Below are 21,042 nucleotides of genomic sequence, written 5' to 3' on the forward strand. Positions count from 1 at the left end.
ATGACCCAGTTAGAGAAAGAGATCTCATTCGGATCAATCCACTTGATACTTCATAAAAAGCTTGGCCGGAGCACAGTTTCTGTACACTGGATGCCCCATCAGCTGACTCGAGAGCAGAAAGAGGCTCGGGTAACTTGGTGCTGCAACATCCTAGCCAGGTTTGATGGTAGATACTCAAACTTTACAGTTGGTCCAGTGGACCCCAGCTGGAGGTGCGCCGCCATATAAATTCTGGCATGAGCGCAATGTGGCCAAACAGATGGTGGCTATTTTTGTGTCAGAAACTGATCACTTAGCTACCATACCGCTTGTGTAGCAGTGCGCCATCAAGAGCGACGCTCTTCAATATTAACTGGAGCGAATATGATTCACGATGTGTCTCCCAGTCACAGGTACATCATAATGTAATAAAACAAACATTACTTATGATGATTGAAGATACTGCCTATAGTGTTTTTACCATATTGTGTTTGATGTGTTTATGTGATCTAGATTAAAAACTGCACGTCACTATATAATTTCATTTTGTTTTGTTACATTATGATGTACCTGTGACTGGGAGACACATCGTGAATCATAGTCGCTTCAGTTAATATTGAAGAGCGCCGGCTAAGTACCATCTCCATTATTTTTTCTATGTCCCTTATCACTTTAGTCATACATCTATGTTATATGTTAAGTTTAATAGTAATAAAAGGTTAAACGGAAGCTATGTTCATTGAAGTTCTCATGATGGGTGTTTTTGAGGTCAGATAACTATATACATTTACTTTAAAAGGTAGAGTTATCTTATTTTTGTCTGGATTTAATGTTTGAATATATCAGGACCTGTGTCAGAGTCTCTGGTAACTGTAGTAGTGATGTGCTGGAAGCTAGGTGGTCTGATATAGGGGGTAATTCTCAGTTGATCGCAGCAGGAACTTTGTTAGCAGTTGTGCAAAACCATGGCCCTCATTCCGAGTTGATCGCTCGCAAGGCGATTTTAGCAGAGTTACACACGCTAAGCCTACGCCTACTGGGAGTGAATCTTAGCTTCTTAAAATTGCGAACGATGTATTCGCAATATTGCGATTACACACCTCGTAGCAGTTTCTGAGTAGCTTCAGACTTACTCGGCATCTGCGATCAGTTCAGTGCTTGTCGTTCCTGGTTTGACGTCACAAACACACCCAGCGTTCGCCCAGACACTCCTCCGTTTCTCCGGCCACTCCTGCGTTTTTTCCGGAAACGGTAGCGTTTTTATCCACACGCCCATAAAATGCCGTGTTTCCGCCCAGTAACACCCATTTCCTGTCAATCACATTACGATCGCCGGAGCGAAGAAAAAGCCGTGAGTAAAAATACTATCTTCATTGTTAAATTACTTGGCGCAGTCGCAGTGCGAATATTGCGCATGCGTACTAAGCGGAATTTCACTGCGATGCGATGAAAATTACCGAGCGATCAACTCGGAATGAGGGCCCATGTGCACTGCAGGGGAGGCAGATATAACATGTGTAGAGAGCGTTAGATTTGGGTGGGTTATTTTGTTTCTGTGCAGGGTAAATACTGGCTGCTTTATTTTTACATTGCAATTTAGATTGCAGATTGAATTTACCACACCCAAATCTAACTCTCTCTGCACATGTTATATCTTCCCCCCCTGCAGTGCACATGGTTTTGCCCAACTGCTAACAAAGGGGGTAATGCTGAGTTGATCGCAGCAGGAACTTTGGGGGTCATTCCGAGTTGTTCGCTCGCAAGTGAATTTTAGCAGATTTGCTCATGCTAAGCCGCCGCCTACTGGGAGTGAATCTTAGCATCTTAAAATTGCGAACGATGTATTCGCAATATTGCGATTACACACCTCGTAGCAGTTTCTGAGTAGCTTCAGACTTACTCGGCATCTGCGATCATTTCACTGCTTGTAGTTCCTGGTTTGACGTCACAAACACACCCAGCGTTCGCCCAGACACTCCCCCGTTTCTCCAGCCACTCCTGCGTTTTTTCCGGAAACGGTAGCGTTTTTTCCCACACGCCCATAAAACGGCCTGTTTCCGCCCAGTAACACCCATTTCCTGTCAATCACATTACGATCGCCAGAACGATGAAAATGCCGGGAGTAAAATTCCTAAGTGCATAGCAAATTTACTTGGCGCAGTCGCAGTGCGGACATTGCGCATGCGCATTAAGCGGAAAATCGCTGCGATGCAAAGATTTTTACCGAGCGAACAACTCGGAATGACCCCCTTTGTTAGCATTTGGGCAAAACCATGTGCACTGCAGGGGAGGCAGATATAACATGTGCAGAGAGAGTTAGATTTGGGTGGGGTGTGTTCAATCTGCAATCTAAATTGCAGTGTAAAAATAAAGCAGTCGGTATTTACCCTGCACAGAAACAAAATAACGCACCCAAATCTAACTCTCTCTGCAAATGTTATATCTGCCCCCCCCCCCCCTGCAGTGCACATGGTTTTGCCCAACTGCTAACAAAGTTCCTGCTGTGATCAACTCAGAATTACCCCCAAAGTTCCTGTTGCGATCAACTCAGAATTACCCCCATAGTTCCTATTCACAGTATTGGAAGAAGCTCTTTTCTCAGGAGAGTTACAGAAACCAGCACCAGGTAGTTGACTAGACCCAAAGCATAGGCGCAGAATCTTACCCTGTCATTGGTCTTCTCCGAGGAACCCCGCAATGGGATTTAGGTTTCACTGGACCTGAAGGGCCGTTCACAGCCCCCTGTCTGGGTTACCTGAGCTAGTGTAACGGTATCAGTGATAATGAATAGGAACTGATGTAAAGAAGGATATTATGCTGGAAACGATGGACACTGTGATAATGTCGGAATGGCACAATGGCTAAAGTTATTGGTAGGACTTGCACTGATGGTTGAAGATAATCGAACTGCACCGATGGTTGAGTATCAGACTGCACCGATGGTGAAGGAGTATCAGACTGCACTGATGGTTGAGCGGTATTGACATACCCTTGAGAGAGTCAATACTGGAATCAGGATTCCCAGGAACCAAGCAGGTATACTGGGGAGTACAGGGATAAAGCTTACACACTGAGCTGTGTGATTTATGGCACTGGCAACATGTGCCCTGCAGTTGTTCTGGATTACCTGGAAGTGTCAGCTGAGTACCAGACGGGAGAGCATTGGTCAGTAGAGAGTCCACTGACTGAAATCAAGTTGGTAGCATCCATGACTGGTTTTGGAGGGAACTTTGGTTTAGGCCCAAACACCAGGAAGTAGAGCACTATGGAAGAACACACTTAGATTTATACACAGAATGCTGAGAGTGCTGTGCAGAGGCAGCATGTACAGACTTCACTGACAGCTAGGCACAATGGCCCTCATTCCGAGTTGTTCGCTCGTTCTTTTTCATCACATCGCAGCGATTTTCCGCAAACTGCGCATGTGCAATGTTCGCACTGCGCCAAGTAAATTTGCTAAGAAGTTTGGTATTTTACTCACAGCATTACGAGGTTTTTTCTTCGTTCTGGTGATCGTTGTGTGATTGACAGGAAGTGGGTGTTTCTGGGCGGAAACTGGCCGTTTTATGGGAGTGTGTGAAAAAACGCTGCCGTTTCTGGGAAAAACGCGGGAGTGGCTGGAGAAACGGGGAGTGTCTGGGCGAACGCTGGGTGTGTTTGTGACGTCAAACCAGGAACGAATCTGACTGAACTGATCACAGTGGCAGAGTAAGTGTCGAGCTACTCAGAAACTGCTTAGAAATTTCTATTCGCAATTTTGAGAATCTTTCGTTCGCAATTTTGCTAAGCTAAGATTCACTCCCAGTAGGCGGCAGCTTAGCGTGTGCAATGCTGCTAAAAGCAGCTTGCGAGCGAACAACTCGGAATGAGGGCCAATGAGCAGAGAGACCAGCTGCTGAACACAGGAACCTGCAGATTATTCACACAGAGGAATTCCCACTCAGAAGTTTTCAGGAACAAGTATCAAAGACTGCAACTTTTATGCTGAATGCAGGAGTGATGGCAGACGTAAGACACAAGACATGAGAAATTTAGCCAGGATTGTAACAATTTTAATTTATTACTTAATACACTGGGACTGATTCAGAGCTGCACAAACTGATGTTCATATAGTTGAGAACTTTTGCTACTGCACATGTACAAAAATCCCTAAATGCTCCTATGGTACACGCGGTACACAACACTTCTACAGCACAACCGGTATGCAATGTGGGCCTGATTCAGCTTCAGTTGCAATTACAAGTAATGGTGCAATTGTCGATTTTCAGCAAACTACGCATGCGAAACATGCACGCATGTGGCAGATCACGCAAAAGATAATGGGGAAAAGGCGTGGTGGAGGTGTGTCAGTGGGATGGCTTCACAATTTAGCAAAAACGGGGCGTGTAACGGGGGCATGTAGTGGGTGTGTCATGCCAGTGTTCTGGGTGGTGCATTCGCAAATCTGCTATGAGGCAACCTTAAAATACTCACAAAGTGATCACAGCTTATGAGTAGCTATGGAGCTGCGCAGACTGTGGAAGTCACCATGACAGGCGCACTACCATCAATGGGGGTAATTCAGACCTGATCGCAGGGCAGCGATTTTTGCATCCCTGCGATCAGATAGTCGCCGCCTACAGGGGGAGTTGGTATTTTAGCTGTGTAAGTGTGCGAACGCATATAGCAGAGCTGCACAAACTGATTTTGTGCAGTCTCTGCGCAGCCCAGGACTTACTCAGCCGCAGCGATCACATCAGCCTGTCTGGGACCGGATTTGACGTCAGACACCCTCCCTGCAAATGCTTGGACACGCCTGCATTTTTCCAGACCCTCCCTGAAAACGGTCAGTTGCCACCCACAAACGCCCTCTTCCTGTCAATCTCCTTGCGAATGCCCATGCGAATGGATCCTTCGCACAAACCTGTCGCTGGCCGGCGACCCGCTTTGCAGCTGTCCATCGTGCTTGCGCATTGCGACGCATGCGCAGTTTGGATCTGATCGCCTGCTGTGCAAAAAAGCAGAGCAGTGATCAAGTCTTACTGACCCCCAATGTTTCAACTAATAATTGCACAATTAGTGCAAAATCACACACAGCTGATGTGTTAATGCCTGGCTAAGCTTTAGGACTTCAAACATGCTATTTTGATATGTTTGTTGGCTTCATTGCTTAATAACATTTAATGACATTGAACAAATAAGGGGGTAATTCAGACCCGATCGTAGATGTGCGAAAAAAAAGTTTTCTCTGACATGCGGGGGGATGCCCAGCACGGGGAAGTCCGCCCTGCATGCCAAGTCCTGACCGCGTTCCCCCCCCCCCCCCCCAGTAGACATCCAAAAGCACGGCCCTTAAACGGAGCGTCGATGCCGCTCTCCTCAAGGTTTAGGACCTTGTACATGCATGTCCCAGCACATGCGCACATGTGCAAAAGTCACTTCATAGCGATTTTTGCACACTTGCAACAGGGTCAGAATTAGGCCCTAAGTTCTCAAAATGAAGACTTTGCAATGTTTGCTGATTTGATTGTTTAATGACACATCATAGAGTGATATAATGTGGGTTAGATATTCTTGGGTTAAGCAGTCAAAAAAACAAACATCTGATGGTCTGTTTGAGACAGTCCGCTAAATAGCGAACATTAGCAAAGGTTGCTGAAGGGTACACACTCGCATCACTGTGAATTGCTAGTTACTCTGGGTGCCTCCTCTGTTGTATAATGATTTTTTTTTATTGCACGTTTGCATTGTGGGAGTTTATTGTGTCTATTAGCAGATTTGCGATTGATCGCAAATAACGCAAATTTACTTGTGTCTGAATTATTTGCGATCCATGCTGAAGTAGATCCTGTGTACGAACAAATGCACTGTTGCGATAGAGGTGCACAGCACCAGAGATGTCTTGGAAAAGTGCTAGGCAATGACTAACAGGTGGCTAATCAAACTTGGTCCACCTTATGGGCATGTTATGGGCTGATACTGGTGCAAGTTTCGATGGTGCGACAGATATATATCCCTACTTCCCCAGGAAGCCCAGGCCATGGCTGACACATGGGTTTTTGGGTCAAATTCACAGTTCTATGAAGGAGGAAGCTATAACAGGTATAGACGCAATAAGAGGTACAGATAATTTCACGTGGCTGTAAATTCCAGAGAATGATTTATGTGACATAAATCACAACCACAGAAAATCATTACTTTGTCTTTAGACTGCCAAAGAGCCTTCAGTTTATGCATGTGTTTTAAAATAAAATAAGAGAAAAATTGTCATTGAAATATACAGAAGTCTGTTTTTATCAAACATATATATTTGTTAAAAATATTCACTGTGTTAGATTAAGAGACATCCACGTACAACTGCAAAAGAATTACACCGCTTATAACCTGTACAAAATGCAGCTGCCAAGCTGTTAACCAACCAGCCCGATCCAGCCATATAATACCCATTCTCTACTTCCTCCACTGGTTGCCGGTAAAATACAAATCGTTTTCAAGATTGGATTACTGATTTTCAAAGCACTACATGACCAGGGCGTAGGTAACGGAAGCCAGGGCCGGATTAAGCCCTCGGGGGGCCCGGGGCACCAAAGACAGCAGGGCCCCCAGTGGACCACCAGCCCTCACAGTTACCCCCCCCGCTGCTCACCTCCCGCGGTCACAGGCAATGGGAGCCGCGCTGCAGCAGGGGGAGAAGAGAAGACACCAGGCTGCCGGGGTATGAGGGATCCACGCTGCCGGGGGAGGAGTGCGGCTGTGCATGCGGCTTCCTCCCCCCTCCTCTCGGGCAGCACGGTCGGGGACTGAGTCAAGCAATCTCCAGCCTCTGCCGCCAGCAGCATCTCTCCTGGCAGCAGCGAAGGCTGGAGATTGCTTGACTCAGTCCCCGACCGTGCTGCCCGAGAGGAGGGGGGAGGAAGCCGCATGCACAGCGTGGATGCCTCCTGCCCCGGCAACCTGTAGATCGGTGCAGAGCTTCGGCCGGGGGGGCCCTTAAAACAGGGGGGCCCGGGGTACTGACCCCCCCGGGGCACCCCCCTTAATCCGGCTCTGCCGGAAGCAGCTTCTGTTTCCAAACTGCCCTACTCGATTACTGCTATCTGTAAATAAAGGACTATTAGCAACAGGGCCAGATTATCAATGGGGCGGATGGAGCTGCAGATCCTGGCCCTGAATCAAAATTAGGCCCATAGCATCAGCTGTGCTGCTGTAGACAGTAAAAAAAATTTTTCCTGTTACAGCAGCAGCCATACAGTGGCCATCTGTCCATGAGCTCCGCCGACTGAAATCCCTACAACCACATTCTGCTGAATGTTCTCTGCATCGAGCAGGCTAGCCAGTGAGAACTAGTGATGAGCACCGGAAATTTTTCGGGTTTTGTGTTTTGGTTTTGGGTTCGGTTCCGCGGCCGTGTTTTGGGTTCGAACGCGTTTTGGCAAAACCTCACCGAATTTTTTTTGTCGGATTCGGGTGTGTTTTGGATTCGGGTGTTTTTTTCAAAAAACCCTAAAAAACAGCTTAAATCATAGAATTTGGGGGTCATTTTGATCCCAAAGTATTACTAACCTCAATAACCATAATTTCCACTCATTTTCAGTCTATTCTGAACACCTCACACCTCACAATATTATTTTTAGTCCTAAAATTTGCACCGAGGTCGCTGGATGACTAAGCTCAGCGACCCAAGTGGCCGACACAAACACCTGGCCCATCTAGGAGTGGCACTGCAGTGTCACGCAGGATGGCCCTTCCAAAAAACACCCCCCAAACAGCACAGGACGCAAAGAAGAAAAAAAAGAGGCGCAATGAGGTAGCTGTGTGAGTAAGCTAAGCGACCCTAGTGGCCGACACAAACACCTGGCCCATCTAGGAGTGGCACTGCAGTGTCACGCAGGATGGCCCTTCCAAAAAACACCCCCCAAACAGCACATGACGCAAAGAAAAAAAGAGGCGCAATGAGGTAGCTGTGTGACTAAGATAAGCGACCCAAGTGGCCGACACAAACACCTGGCCCATCTAGGAGTGGCACTGCAGTGTCACGCAGGATGGCCCTTCCAAAAACTACTCCCCAAACAGCACATGACGCAAAGAAAAATGAAAGAAAAAAGAGGTGCAAGATGGAATTGTCCTTGGGCCCTCCCACCCACCCTTATGTTGTATAAACAGGACATGCACACTTTAACCAACCCATCATTTCAGTGACAGGGTCTGCCACACGACTGTGACTGAAATGACGGGTTGGTTTGGACCCCCACCAAAAAGAAGCAATTAATCTCTCCTTGCACAAACTGGCTCTACAGAGGCAAGATGTCCACCTCATCATCATCCTCCGATATATCACCGTGTACATCCCCCTCCTCACAGATTATCAATTCGTCCCCACTGGAATCCACCATCTCAGCTCCCTGTGTACTTTGTGGAGGCAATTGCTGCTGGTGAATGTCTCCACGGAGGAATTGATTATAATTCATTTTAATGAACATCATCTTCTCCACATTTTCTGGATGTAACCTCGTACGCCGATTGCTGACAAGGTGAGCGGCGGCACTAAACACTCTTTCGGAGTACACACTTGTGGGAGGGCAACTTAGGTAGAATAAAGCCAGTTTGTGCAAGGGCCTCCAAATTGCCTCTTTTTCCTGCCATTATAAGTACGGACTGTCTGACGTGCCTACTTGGATGCGGTCACTCATATAATCCTCCACCATTCTTTCAATGGGGAGAGAATCATATGCAGTGACAGTAGACGACATGTCCGTAATCGTTGTCAGGTCCTTCAGTCCGGACCAGATGTCAGCATCAGCAGTCGCTCCAGACTGCCCTGCATCACCGCCAGCGGGTGGGCTCGGAATTCTGAGCCTTTTCCTCGCACCCCCAGTTGCGGGAGAATGTGAAGGAGGAGATGTTGACAGGTCGCGTTCCGCTTGACTTGACAATTTTGTCACCAGCAGTTCTTTGAACCCCAGCAGACTTGTGTCTGCCGGAAAGAGAGATCCAAGGTAGGTTTTAAATCTAGGATCGAGCACGGTGGCCAAAATGTAGTGCTCTGATTTCAACAGATTGACCACCCGTGAATCCTTGTTAAGCGAATTAAGGGCTCCATCCACAAGTCCCACATGCCTAGCGGAATCGTTCTGTGTTAGCTCCTCCTTCAATGTCTCCAGCTTCTTCTGCAAAAGCCTGATGAGGGGAATGACCTGACTCAGGCTGGCAGTGTCTGAACTGACTTCACGTGTGGCAAGTTCAAAAGGTTGCAGAACCTTGCACAACGTTGAAATCATTCTCCACTGCGCTTGAGACAGGTGCATTCCACCTCCTATATCGTGCTCAGTTGTATAGGCTTGAATGGCCTTTTGCTGCTCCTCCAACAATATTGCTGGCGTTGTCCGATGCCACAAATCCACAGGAGAGTCCAATTGGGGTAAGCCATTCTGCGATGATCTTCCTCAGTTGCCGTAAGAGGTTTTCAGCTGTGTGCGTATTCTGGAAAGCGGTGATACAAAGCGTAGCCTGCCTAGGAAAGAGTTGGCGTTTGCGAGATGCTGCTACTGGTGCCGCCGCTGCTGTTCTTGCGGCGGGAGTCAATACATCTACCCAGTGGGCTGTCACAGTCATATAGTCCTGAGTCTGCCCTGCTCCACTTGTCCACATGTCCGTGGTTAAGTGGACATTGGGTACAACTGCATTTTTTAGGACACTGGTGAGTCTTTTTCTGAGGTCTGTGTACATTTTCGGTATCGCCTGCCTAGAGAAATGGAACCTAGATGGTATTTGGTACCGGGGACACAGTACCTCCAACAAGTCTCTAGTTGGCTCTGCAGTAATGATGGATACCGGAACCACGTTTCTCACCGCCCAGGATGCCAAGGCCTCAGTTATCCGCTTTGCAGCAGGATGACTGCTGTGATATTTCATCTTCCTCGCAAAGGACTGTTGGACAGTCAATTGCTTGGTGGAAGTAGTAAAAGTGGGCTTACGACTTCCCCTCTGGGATGACCATCGACTCCCAGCAGCAACAACAGCAGCGCCAGCAGCAGTAGGCGTTACACGCAAGGATGCATCGGAGGAATCCCAGGCAGGAGAGGACTCGTCAGAATTGCCAGTGACATGGCCTGCAGGACTATTGGCATTCCTGGGGAAGGAGGAAATTGACACTGAGGGAGTTGGTGGGGTGGTTTGCGTGAGCTTGGTTACAAGAGGAAGGGATTTACTGGTCAGTGGACTGCTTCCGCTGTCGCCCAAAGTTTTTGAACTTGTCACTGACTTATGATGAATGCGCTGCAGGTGACGTATAAGGGAGGATGTTCCGAGGTGGTTAACGTCCTTACCCCTACTTATTACAGCTTGACAAAGGCAACACACGGCTTGACAAATGTTGTCCGCATTTCTGTTGAAATACTTCCACACTGAAGAGCTGATTTTTTTGGTATTTTCACCAGGCATGTCAATGGCCATATTCCTCCCACGGACAACAGGTGTCTCCCCGGGTGCCTGACTTAAACAAACCACCTCACCATCAGAATCCTCCTGGTCAATTTCCTCCCCAGCGCCAGCAACACCCATATCCTCCTCATCCTGGTGTACTTCAACACTGACATCTTCAATCTGACTATCAGGAACTGGACTGCGGGTGCTCCTTCCAGCACTTGCAGGGGGCGTGCAAATGGTGGAAGGCGCATGCTCTTCACGTCCAGTGTTGGGAAGGTCAGGCATCGCAACCGACACAATTGGACTCTCCTTGTGGATTTGTGATTTCGAAGAACGCACAGTTCTTTGCTGTGCTTTTGCCAGCTTAAGTCTTTTCATTTTTCTAGCGAGAGGCTGAGTGCTTCCATCCTCATGTGAAGCTGAACCACTAGCCATGAACATAGGCCAGGGCCTCAGCCGTTCCTTGCCACTCCGTGTGGTAAATGGCATATTGGCAAGTTTACGCTTCTCCTCCGACGATTTTATTTTAGATTTTTTAGTCCTTTTTTTACTGATATTTGGTGTTTTGAATTTTACATGCTCTGTACTATGACATTGGGCATCGGCCTTGGCAGACGACGTTGATGGCATTTCATCGTCTGGGCCATGACTAGTGGCAGCAGCTTCAGCACGAGGTGGAAGTGGATCTTGATCTTTCCCTATTTTTGGAACCTCAACATTTTTGTTCTCCATATTTTAATAGGCACAACTAAAAGGCACCTCAGGTAAACAATGGAGATGGATGGATACTAGTATACTTATGGATGACGAGCGACTGCCGACACAGAGGTAGCTACAGCCGTGGACTACCGTACTGCGTCTGCTAGTATAGACTGGATGATAATGATATAAAATATATATATATATCACTACTGCAGGACAGGTATATATTGTATAATGACGGACCTGCTGGACACTGTCAGCACTGCAGACTCCTAAACTACTAGTATGAAGAAGATAGAAAAAAAAAAACCACCACAGGTAGGTATACAATTATGGACGAGCGACTGCCGACACAGAGGTAGCTACAGCCGTGGACTACCATACTGCGTCTGCTAGTATAGACTGGATGATAATGATATAAAAAATATATATATATCACTACTGCAGGACAGGTATATATTGTATAATGACGGACCTGCTGGACACTGTCAGCACTGCAGACTCCTAAACTACTAGTATGAAGAAGATAGAAAAATAAAAAACACCACAGGTAGGTATACAATTATGGACGAGCGACTGCCAGTGCCGACACAGAGGTAGCTACAGCCGTGGACTACCGTACTGCGTCTGCTAGTATAGACTGGATAATAATGATATAAAAAATATATATATATCACTACTGCAGGACAGGTATATATTGTATAATGACGGACCTGCTGGACACTGTCAGCACTGCAGACTCCTAAACTACTAGTATGAAGAAGATAGAAAAAAAAAAAACCACCACAGGTAGGTATACAATTATGGACGAGCGACTGCCGACACAGAGGTAGCTACAGCCGTGGACTACCGTACTGCATCTGCTAGTATAGACTGGATGATAATGATATAAAAAATATATATATATCACTACTGCAGGACAGGTATATATTGTATAATGACGGACCTGCTGGACACTGTCAGCACTGCAGACTCCTAAACTACTAGTATGAAGAAGATAGAAAAAAAAAAAACCACCACAGGTAGGTATACAATTATGGACGAGCGACTGCCGACACAGAGGTAGCTACAGCCGTGGACTACCGTACTGCGTCTGCTAGTATAGACTGGATGATAATGATATAAAAAATATATATATATCACTACTGCAGGACAGGTATATATTGTATAATGACGGACCTGCTGGACACTGTCAGCACTGCAGACTCCTAAACTACTAGTATGAAGAAGATAGAAAAAAAACCCACCACAGGTAGGTATACAATTATGGACGAGCGACTGCCGACACAGAGGTAGCTACAGCCGTGGACTACCGTACTGCGTCTGCTAGTATAGACTGGATGATAATGATATAAAAAATATATATATCACTACTGCAGGACAGGTATATATTGTATAATGACGGACCTGCTGGACACTGTCAGCACTGCAGACTCTTAAACTACTAGTATGAAGAAGATAGAAAAAAAAAACCCACCACAGGTAGGTATACAATTATGGACGAGCGACTGCCAGTGCCGACACAGAGGTAGCTACAGCCGTGGACTACCGTACTGCGTCTGCTAGTATAGACTGGATGATAATGATATAAAAAATATATATATATCACTACTGCAGGACAGGTATATATTATATAATGACGGACCTGCTGGACACTGTCAGCACTGCAGACTCCTAAACTACTAGTATGAAGAAGATAGAAATATAATGAATGACGGACCTGCTGGACACTGTCAGCAGAATGCGTTTATAGAATAAATAAAAAAACACCACACGAGTGTTTAACTTTTTCAGGCAGACAATATACTGGTGGTCACTGCTGGTCAGTCACACTGGCACTCTGGCAGCAAAAGTGTGCACTGTTAAATATGTACTCCTGCTATAACTGCTCCCCAGTCTCCCCCACAATTAAGCTGTGTGAGCAGTGAGCACTACTCAGCACAGTCAGATATACATAGATGATATTATATCATGCAGCACACTGAGGCTGAGCACAGATATGGTATGTGACTGTGTATCGTTTTTTTTCAGGCAGAGAACGGATTATATTAAATAATAAATAAAACTGGTGGTCACTAGTATAACTATCAGCAAAACTCTGCACTCTCTGAGTACTCCTAATGCTCCAGTAAATCAAGTGTCTCACTCTCTATCTAAATGGAGAGGACGCCAGCCACGTCCTCTCCCTATCAATCTCAATGCACGTGTGAAAATGGCGGCGACGCGCGGCTCCTTATATAGAATCCGAGTCTCGCGATAGAATACGAGCCTCGCGAGAATCCGACAGCGGGATGATGACGTTCGGGCGCACTCGGGTTAGCCGAGCAAGGCGGGAAGATCCGAGTCTGCCTCGGACCCGTGTAAAAAGCGTGAAGTTCGGGGGGGTTCGGTTTCCGAGAAACCGAACCCGCTCATCACTAGTGAGAACTCCCCCTCCCCAGCCTACTACATGTATCGCATCATGGATCAGTGAGCCTAGTGCTCATCTATCCTTCCCAATCTCCCACGTATGTGCCTGCTCTGATGCAGTGATCCTCCATGCTGCTCCGCACCCATGCCGACGGGGCGGGGCTACATGGGTGTACAGTCAGTAGGGATAGCCATCGGTGGGTTCCATCGATGGTCATCATCGATGGTGCCATTGATGGATAACCTCAATGGTGTAAAACTATCTGGAAGGGATCTATTGATGGTTTTACCCATCGATGGTCACCCCTCCATTACTGTATAATGAAAAATGGGCCAATCAGAACCCGGGGGTGTGGCTTTGTGGTTGTCAGGGGTGGGGCTAAGCTCTGTGCCCTGACACTGAGATAGTAAAAAACAACAACATTTGGTTGCAGTGAAACATCGATGGCGGGAAACCATCTGGTTCTCCCCCATCAATGGTAAAAGTATTCAACATCGGTCATAGACCATCAATGATTTTGACTCATCGATGGTCATCCCTAACCATCAGTGCCAGCCCAGCAGCAGGGGAGAGAGGAGGGGAGTACTGGGGACCTGATTATCCAACAGCAGCCAGCCTAAGTGGTGAGAGAGACTCAGGGAAGGGGCACTATGTATGTAGTGTGTGTGTGTGTGTGTGTGTGTGTGTGTGTGTGTGTGTGTGTGTGTGTGTGTGTGTGTGTGTGTGTGTGTGTGTGACTGTAGGTGTGCATGTGAGTGTATGAGTGACTATCTGTATATGTGTGTGACTATGTATGTGTGCATGTGTGACTGTATGTGTATGTGTGACTGTATATATTTACAGATATAGGTGTGTGATTTTATGTATGAATGGGTTATTATTTTCTTTTTAATTCACCTGTAGCCCAGATAAATGAAAAGTACGAAAATTGGTCCTCCTCCTCTTCCTCCTCCTCTTCTTTCCTTATTCCTACTTAAATTCCTCTTCCTCCTTAAATTCCTCCTCCTTTCTTTCTTTCTTTCTTTCTTTCTTTCTTTCTTTCTTTCTTTCTTTCTTTCTTTCTTTCTTTCTTTCTTTCTTTCTTTCTTTCACACAAGGTATAATCCAACTAGGAGCAGTATTGGTATACTGGCCAGTGTAATAGTTGTATGTGTTATTGCTATTTTGCTATACATTGGTTGATGAAAAGATTTATTTATTGTTCCTATAGTATAAACTAACCCCTTCGTTGGCTGTAATTATCTACCAGTACAGTACATGTGCTATTATGTATTCCTTGAAATATTTTCATGTATATTGTGGTGGTTTAAATGCAAACAAGGATATGGTTCAGAATTAAAACATAAAAAAGGAATGTTGCTAAGAAATACAGGCATAGCAGAAATACTGTAAACAATGAAAGAATATTATAAAATTTAGCCATTGAAAGTTTAATGTTATATAGATACATACTGTACATTTTTTAAATACTGGATAAAATACTAATTTGTAGATCTGGGTGTAGTATGGTTTGCCGGCGGTCGGGGTCCTGGTGACCAGCATACCGGCGCCGGCATACCGACAGCTGGGCAAGCGCAAATGAGCCCCTTGCGGGCTTGCTACGCTGCGGGCACGGTCGCGCGCGCTATCTATTCTCCCTCCAGGGGGGTCATGGAACCCAAAGAGGGAGAAAAGATGTCTAATGCCGGCAGCCGGGATTTCGGCACCAGTATGGTGCTCGCCAGGAGCCTGGCCGCCGGCAGCCTGAAGACCACCCGTAGATCTAGGTAAACGGTTTGTCTATATTTTGTTAACCATCACAATGTCAATAGTCATATACTGTAGATCAGGGCTGTAACTAGGGTGATGCCATGTGTGCTCGGGGAACCTCCATCCTTTGTGAACTGACCCACTGCTGCCACTGCCTGTTCTATGTATGTAGACTCAGTAATAATCAACTTTTGTTTTATGAGAAAATAACACTTATATGATCCCATTTATCATATCACCTATAACATGGATGGGATATAATATCACCTACATTTGCAGCATGGAAATGAAAATGTTCAGGCAAATTTAATAAAAAATCTGTGGCTGGCACACAGCCAGAATGGACTCTTATCGGAGCCAAAGAGCTGGAAGCTGAGTGATAGCTTATGCTGTTACTTGTGGGGGTTTTGCTTGGAGGCAAAAAAAACTGTTTGGGCTTTCTGGGGCACACTTTGATCGTAATATGATGAAAAAAAGTTTATTGTTGATAGAAAATATAATAAAACTAAATTTAATGCTGTCTTGTTTCAAATTTCAGAACGATCAAAAAACATAATAAAATATTATTAAATAAGTGACTCCCAGTGTTTCTTCCTATGGTTATTAATATATACAGTCAATATCGTGTATGTTGCACCATAATGTGTATCATAACATGAAGAAAACATCTTTCGAGTAAATAATGATCAAGGTAATGTTAATCAGAGCGACAATCTCTTTTGTTTTGTTCTTTTATCCTTAAAGTATGAAATTCACTGAAATATCACATGCAAAGAACAAAGCATGGGGCTGTTCTTCTCACAAATCAGCAGTTCTTATGCTATTGGTACCTATTCGTATTGATTTCTGTGTTGATATATATTAGAGGTGAGGTTTGTGTGAATTGATATTGAAGAACAAAATGGAATTTAGAAATCAGAAAGACAGAATACCAGAGACTTCTGCTTTTGCTCATCTGTTGCCATCAAATGAGCAATGAGAGTGTGTCATATGCCTAATTTGTTTGGTATTGAAAAAAGTATAGTACACTTCTGCTTTCCCAGGTATATTGATAGTTCAGCCTATATGTGGTTCTACAGTACCCAATATTCCCAGAAGGCCCCCCTTTCTGGTACTGATCAGGCCCAACACTGCTTGGCTTCCAAGATCAAATGGGATCGGGCATATTATCCAGTGTGGTGTGACTGTAGATAATGGATAAGCGTCACTGATAATTGCCTATATATTGACCTGTATTGGATGAGAGAGTGTGTAATGAATATATATATATATATATATATATATAAAGAAAAATGAAAGAATTTTGTCGTGCGCAAGAAGCAGCCTGTCACTGGTTAACTTCTAGAGGTGTCCTTAACCCCTCACCAATAGTGCAAACATAAACAAAAAATTAAGAAAACCACTTAACCAGCGCTTCTGTTTTGTTCAAAGGTTCACTTATTCTTTTCAGACCATCTCCATCATTTTGCATATAAAACAAAGAGGTAGGAAAGAGAATATAGTGTAATACAGTTTTTTAATAGCAAACAACATAAAAACAATAAAATCCAGCGATCTGTGCAAAAGGCATAATTGACAGGTAAGCTTCTCAGTCAGAGTAGATACAATGGAGGTTTACCAGATTTGATGGAACTGTGGTTTAGACAGTTCAAAATCAGCATATAGGTATGGTGAAAATTCCCAAAAGGTCACTCATAATTGTCCCAAATGCTGTTTCTATTCAGGTTCTCCTTCAGAGTATTAGAGCTGAGATGCCTCCTTCACCAACGCGTTTCCTCCCCTACTGGGGTCTTTATCAAGGTGTCAGTATGCCTTACTCCTATTCCTGGCGTTATTTAAACTGTCCATATCCAATGGGTTGTCTCTGTGCGCAGCTGGTCTGTATCTAGACATAATTTTCCTACAAGTCCCAGCATCCTCCGGCCGCGCACGGTGTTCCCGCTACGTCACTTCCGGTAACGCTGTACACACATGGACATCAGTTTCCTACAAGTCCCAGCGTCCTTCGGCCGCGCGCAGTGCTCCCGCTACGTCACTTCCGGTGGAGCGGGTTGCCATGGTGATGACGGGTCCCCGCACATTATCGCGGGCCCGTTTACCAGTGTAGTGTTTTCAGCAATTCTTCCACTCTCTCAGTCTCAAATAACTTTGCCCAAGTTGTAATAGTGTTTTTAATAGAAAATAAAACCACACGAAAATCCCGAAGCGTCGCGTCACTTCCGGGGACATTCCGGGGCGGGCTGGCTTGTTGTCATGGAGACATAATCTAAAAATGGTTTTAAGATATTTTAAAATATACACAAAAACAAAACATTCTAAACCAACAATTAGCAGCAAGAAGACTTTAATTTAAAAACCATTTAATTTCAAAGTCGGCATTTAGGCCGCCTGGCTTTAAAGTGCCTAGTTCGTAAATAGCTTGCATTTCTGCTCTGGCTAACTGACTTGCTAAATCTTTTTTTTCTCCAGTGGTTTTTTACATGTTTGATTCCGCAGAATCGCTTAATCCCCGTTATACTACATTTATGATGAACCCTAAAATGTTCAGACAACGCATGGGTCGTCAGTGCTTTCTTAATGTTTCTAAGGTGCTCACTGATCCTGATTTTAAGGGGTCTCGAAGTTCGGCCTATATACCATAAATTGCATGTGCATTCAATTGCGTAAATAACGTTGGCAGTATTACAAGTTACAAAATCTGTTATTTTGCAGTTAGTGTCATTAATTACTACCTCTGTTATTTTCCCACTGTTGCTTGATATATTCTTGCAACCGATGCATAGTCCACATCGGAAGAAACCTTTTGATTTTACAGTACTCATAGGTTTCTTAGCGGGTAATGCACTCTTTACGAGATTTGTTTTTAGGTTGGGGGCCCTCCTAAAAATGCACTTGGGTCTTTCTGGTAATAGTGAACCAATGACAGGATCTTTCCTTAGGATCCCCCAATGTTTGTTCAGGGACTTCTCTAGGGTTCTATGCTGACTATTAAATGAAGTAATAAAGGCCCAGTCATAATGTGACCCTTTTTCTCTTTCCTCTTTCTTCTTTGGTTGTAAGAGGTCTTTGCGGTCAAGCTTTGCCACTTTCATTCGAGCGCTTTCTATCTTTTCAGTTGAGTACCGCGAAACTTCGAATTTTGTCTTCATCTCTTCTGCTTGAGTCTCATATAGTGCCGAATTGGTACAGTTGCGTTTCAAGCACGTAAACTGGCTATCCGGGATAGAATTTAACCAATTAGAGTGGTGGCAACTGGTGGCATTGATGTAAGCCCCTGAGTCAGTCGGCTTAACGAAGGTTTTAGTTTCAATTTTGTTATTTTCAATAAAAATGGTTACGTCTAAAAAGTTAATAATTTTTTTGCTACTTTCAAATGTTAAAAAGATGTTGTCTGTATTACAATTGAGGCAGTTAAAAAAATTGTTTCAAAGAATCCTTGCTTCCCTTCCAAATAAAAAAGATGTCGTCTATGTATCTCTTCCAGGACACCAGGTTCGCTCCAAAGGGACAATGGTTCCAGATGGTTACATCCTCCCATTGCCCCATAAAAATATTAGCATAACTCGGAGCGAACCTGGTGCCCATGGCGGTACCGACATCTTGAAGGTAAAAGATACCATCAAATGAAAAGTAATTATTTTCTAAAATGAAAGACACACCCTTCTTAATAAACTCCTGTAGATGTCCATTCAATCCACTATCCTGTAGGGTTTTGGTCACTGCTTCTAGTCCCTTTTGGTGCTCAATGATAGTATAGAGAGAGCGTACGTCTGCCCCTACCATGATGTAGTCTTCTTCCCATTGGATGTCCTCTAGTATATTCAGGAGATCTCGAGTATCTTTGAGATGTGAAGGGTATTTGCTAACTAAGGGTTGCAGATAATAGTCCAGGAATTCCGATAGATTCGAAGTAACTGATCCGATACCAGAGACTATCGGTCTTCCTGGAGGATTTTTGGGATCCTTGTGGATTTTAGGCAAGACGTTTAGGACAGGGATAACTGGTTCTTCAGTCAGCAGAAACTTTTGTTCTTTTTCCGTCAGGGTTCCGGTTGAAGAATATTCTCTCACAATATTTTCAAGCTTATGTGAAATATTCTCTGTGGGATCTGATTTCAGCTTATGATAGGTGCACCCATCATTCAACTGTCGGAGGACCTCCTTGTTATAATTGTCCCTCGTCATAAGGACAATTCCCCCCACTTTATCTGACGGTTTTATGATGAGATCTTCACATTCCCGTAATCTTTTCAAAGCTTGACGTTCTTTAAATGTTAGGTTGTATTTTGGTAGTTTCTTCTCCATCTCATTGATATCGTCTGCAACCAACCTTGAAAATGTCTCTGTTATGCACACCAGTGCCTGCAGGAAAGTACTGGTGTCAGGACTGTTATGCACTCCAGTGCCTGCAGGAATGTACTGGTGTTTGAACTGTTATGCAAAACAAATGGACTTACAGACAGACTGGGGAATATGACATAACGTACACAGAAGGTGATAGGGTAACAAAATACACACAAAGTGAACAGAGAAGCCCAGAGGCTAAGGAACTGGGTATCTCCCTTGTATTAGAACTGCTCAGATGAGAAAAGCAAGATGTTGTGTTTTAATACGTAGAGAACCCGAAATGCTGTTGCTAAGGGCAACAGCAAAACCCTAAAGGGTTACCAACGGGTGTGGCAGTAAACTCCTTGGTCAGAGATGGAATGATAGACACAAGGAGAGTCTCCACAATCCTAATTCTCACTTGCAGTGCACAGGTTCAGCTTACTGCCACTAAACTGACCCCTGACACCTAGCAAAGTGAGACAGGATTAGACAGGCAAGTCTTAGAATACAGCCGCAAACTTGCTAAGTTCACAGAGTAGTAACAGAACCCCAGCAAGCTAAACGACTGACTCCAGTCTTACTGCTAGGTCTGGATTGGCAGAGTATAATACCAAATCCCCAGGCCTATTTGCAGTAAGCAACAAACAAATACAAAGCTACACAGTACTGGCTAACTTTCAGAAACTGACTAACCAACAAAGATTCAGCAGCATCTGCTTACCCTGAGAAGAGGCCTTATAAAGCAGGTGCTGTCCACGCCCCACTCAGACCTCACAGACTGTGAGCACAAAAACCAGCACCGGATCCCCTGCCATGAACAGAGCCTATAACCACTGCACAGCAAAAGACCCGAACCGGAGTATCAGCTGCGCTCAGGTCACTCCGCTAGCACTTGTCTCCCGGTTGCCATGACGACGTGGCAGCACAGGGCAGGAGACCCTAACAGTACCCCCCCTCTGACGAGGGGTCAAAGAACCCCTACCACCGGGTTTATCGGGGAACTGCGAGAAGAAAGAGAGTATCAGTCTGGGGGCATGAAGATCACAACTGCGCACCCACGACCGCTCCTCCGGGCCATACCCCTTCCAGTGCACCAAAAATGACAGCCGACCCCGAACCACCTTGGAGTCAAGAATCCTTTCAACAACAAACTCCCTCTGGCCACGTATCAGAAGAGGGGAAGGTCTTCCACTGGAAGAAGGATTACTAATCGCCCGTTTTAAAAGGGAACAATGAAATGTTTTATTGATACCCAAAGAACGGGGCAGATCTAACTGAAATGCCACCGGATTGATAACCCTGGTGATCTTATAAGGGCCGATGAACCGGGGGCCTAACTTATGAGATGGCTGTCTCAACTTCAAATTCTTGGTAGACAACCAGACGAAGTCTCCTAATTTGAAGCTGCAGGGTCTTTTCCGCTTATCAAAAACCCTTTTGGTCACTAATGACACAGACACAAGGGCTTT

At 45.1% G+C, this 21,042-nt stretch overlaps 1 pseudogene; it reads right to left on the minus strand.

Moving 5' to 3' along the window:
* Window positions 1-16,314: 16,314 nt before the first annotated feature.
* LOC134896498 (5S ribosomal RNA) lies at window positions 16,315-16,436 on the minus strand (annotated as a pseudogene).
* Window positions 16,437-21,042: the final 4,606 nt, after the last annotated feature.

The sequence above is a fragment of the Pseudophryne corroboree genome, chromosome 3 (genome assembly GCF_028390025.1).
Source record: "Pseudophryne corroboree isolate aPseCor3 chromosome 3, aPseCor3.hap2, whole genome shotgun sequence".
NCBI lineage: Eukaryota > Metazoa > Chordata > Amphibia > Anura > Myobatrachidae > Pseudophryne > Pseudophryne corroboree.